This window comes from Geospiza fortis, unplaced genomic scaffold (genome assembly GCF_000277835.1).
Source record: "Geospiza fortis unplaced genomic scaffold, GeoFor_1.0 scaffold145, whole genome shotgun sequence".
In the NCBI taxonomy this organism is placed as follows: domain Eukaryota; kingdom Metazoa; phylum Chordata; class Aves; order Passeriformes; family Thraupidae; genus Geospiza; species Geospiza fortis.
The window spans coordinates 3,381,488-3,385,075 of record NW_005054362.1 but is presented as its reverse complement, the minus strand read 5'-3'; positions in this window follow the sequence as shown (position 1 = coordinate 3,385,075).

Here is a 3,588-nt window from a genome sequence, read left to right as displayed (position 1 = left end):
GCAGGGATGGCTCACCCAACACTGAAACTGCTGTAATTCCTCAGACAGCGCTGAATAAACACCTGGGAAAAGCCCAGGTCAGCCCTAAAATCAAGATCTTATAACAAAACACCTAAATTCTCACTTCCTTGATGCAGAACCAAACCCTGCATCCACACCCAAGAAGATGACACCTGAAAACATGCTGCAAAGAGCAGGAAATGGCAAAAAATGGGGGAGCTGAGAAGCAGCCCCGGTTCAGCTCAGGGTGGCATCGCTGTCATTCTCCCCATCACCACGATGCCTGTGAGTGACACAAACCCACTGCCCACCTGCAGAGCCCTCAGTGCCCGCTCTGAGCGAGCTCTGCCTGTGCATTTAACACCCAGGTATTCTTCATTCCCTTTTTTCCTCCTCCACAGCACCCGTGGGCTCAAGGTGAGGCTCGGCACGGGATCGCCGCCGTCTGATAAATTACATTTCCGCGCCGGGTCCTTTTCATGGCTGGTGACTTTCCAGCAAAGCAATTATCACTGCAGAATGCGTAATAGCCTAATTAATTACTATTGTCAGGCTGGCCTCTGTGCCATGATTATACCTTCCGAAGCCAACTTTTTAAACATTTGGAAGCAGAAATATTATTATAATTGAGTGACAAAATGGTAAAACTCCCCCGGCGCTCGGAGCGTCTGAGCATCCCCGCTCCAGAGGCGCGGGATCTGCGGAGAGTTTATTCTTGCATCCACCAGATCAAGTGCAGGATAAGTAGTGGGTTATTTCCATCTAAATACTGGTGGCAGTAAACCACAAATGAGCTCTTTTTCAGCGTGGAGGAACAGCTGTCGGGGGAGAAAGCGGCAGCAGAGACCCCAAATGTTGAAGAAAAGTGATGAAAAAAAAATTAATTCAAGGCTTCGCTGTTTTTCTTGGGTGGTTTTTTTTTTTTTATGATGTGTAAAGAAGTTGGGGAGAGAGAGAGAGAGGGTGGCAAGGAGGGGGAGGTTGGGAAGGAGCCACTGTCCTGGGAGAGCTCTGGGGCTGGACCACCACGAGGAACCAGACACGTGTTGGGGTCCTTTGGTGCCTCTGTGTCCCAACAACCCCTTAAATCCACCACAAGTGTACACAGAGCCATTGTGCACCCACAGGTTCCTCACACGCCCCCACAGACCCATCACAGACACACACAAACCCCTCGCACACATCCACAGACCCATCAAGCACTCACAGACCCATCACACCCCCCATACACCCACTGCACACCCACCCAAACCCATCACACCCACCCAGACCCCACAGCATCCCCCCCCACCCACCATTCCTCCAAAGGCAGGAGCAGCTCCCAAGATTTTCACAAGGCCAAAAAGCAATTCATGTCAAAAAGATCAATAATATAAAAATAAAGCCTGAGAATTCTAGTTAAAGGGAACATCACAGAAATATGTTGTTCACGTCCATGATTCGAAGATTAAAAAAAAAAAGGGGGGGGGGAAAGAAGAAAAAATATAAGTTCTTTAGATGATGTTATTTCTAATGAGAAATACACCAAGACTGCTGCAAATAACTGCTTAACGGAGGAAAAAAAATGCATTAATAATTTACTGTCTAAAGCGCGGGATCCCGAATGAGAGAAAATTGCTGCTGGTTCTTAATTTGGTTGTAATATTGCCTGACAAGTTCAGTGATGTTTTGGCAAAGTTCTTGAGAGCAGAGACTGAGAATACTCAGTTCATTAGGTTATTTTTCCTCTCTTTTTTCCCACATCATCCTGACCCTGCTGCCTCAGGGAGAAGGTGCCCAAGCTCTTTCCTTCCTGTGCACCACAGGATTTCTTGGGCTGAGCACCCACACCAGCAACAGGGAAAATGTTTGAAGCTTATCCACCCTCCCCACCATAACTTAATCCATGTTTTTTCACTGACTGTTCGAGCTGGTTCTTTCCTTCTTTTTTTTTTTCCCCATTCTTTTTCCCTGAATTTATTTTTTTAGTGCATTTGCTGACAGTTGGCAGCTCTGAACCATCTGCCACCACCACCAATCTCAAAATCAAAGTTTTCAGCATCCAACCCAGCGAGGAACAGGCTGATTTCTGACCACCACCAGGAGAAGGTGCCACCTGGGCGGGTTAATTCCCAGCAAGGATTTCTTGCAAGTCCCGCATAATTTTTTTTCTACGAAAAAATATTTTCCTGGAAAGTTGTGCTTGTGGAAAAATATTTTTTCCTGCAAAAATAAGCAACATTGTGTGGCAGACAGCAGTGGGCCAGGTTGGTGTGGGATACAGGCAGGGATGCTCAGGCTCTGCATCCTTGGCATGGATGATGGGGGGGATGAGGGGGTTCCCACTGATCCCCAGATTTGGGATGCAGCCAGGCTGGCCCTGCACCCCAAGGATTGCAAAGTTTCACCTCCCACTTAGCAGAACAAAACTTTTAATTTAGATGTTTTCATCTATCTATCAGAGTAAAAAAAAATAAGTTTAAAATAATGACTGTAATAAATGAAGGTAATTAATTGTAGTTTGTTCCTTTACTGTCTAGTCAGCTTAATTTTACCTTTTCATCTAATAATGAGAAAATAATTTTTGTGCTCTGAGGGTTAATGATATGTAACTGCAAGAGCTGCTAATTGCATGTTGCAAACTATTCATCAAAATCCCCATCTGCGCTACTTGATTATGTTTGCTAAATTATTGCTTTGAATTATCTTTCATAAAGCAACTTTTGTAATTAGCAGGGCTTTCGCTCTGCTCTTTTCTCCGGCACAAGGATATTCAAACTTTGTCCCTCTCAAGCTGTTGCCATTAAACTGCTTTTGGGGAGAGAAAGGAGCTGCCCTTTAGTTGAAGAGGGGGGAAAAAATAAAAGCTGAGTTTATCCCCTGTGGTTACAATTTCTTCTTCTGGTCCTGCTACTCCTTCCTCGAGGAAAAAAAATTGTGTAAGAGCTTAAATATTTAGATGTATGCAGGAATAGGAGAGAGAAAGGGCCCAACAAGCCCATCCACACCCCTCCAGGTTAATATTTTTTAAAATAATCTTTTTTCCCTTTTTTTCCTTCCCATTTAGAGGAAGAAGCAAAGGGGGAATGTTTGCCATTCATCAAGCTGAGTTTATGGGGTGATGCAGGTGGTGGAGCACTCGGCTCTCCCTGCTTAATATTCATGGGGAGAGAGGAAAAGTGGGGTTTTAGGGGGAAATATATGGGATGGGAGTGGTGCAGGTTTTCAAAATTAAATGAGGAAAAAAGAGGGAAAAAGAGGAAAAAGGAAGAAAAGAGGAAAAAAGAAGGGGGAAGGGAAAAAAGAGGGGAAAGAGAGAAAAAGGTAAATGCAGGAAAAGGGAAAAGAGAGGAAACAAAGAAACAAATAGGGGAAAAAAGGGGGGAAAAGAAAAAGAGAGAAGAAACAGAAAAGAGGAAAAAAGCATAAAGAGAGAAAAGAGAGAAGATAAGAAAAAGATGAAAAGGAGGAAAAAGGAAAAATATTTGAAAAGAAAAGGAAAACACAGAAGGATTAAAGGGAAGGGGGAAAATGATAGGGGAAAAAGGGAAGGGAGAAAAGGGAAGGGAAAAGAGGGAAGGGAAAAGAGGGGGGAAAGGGAAAAAGTGG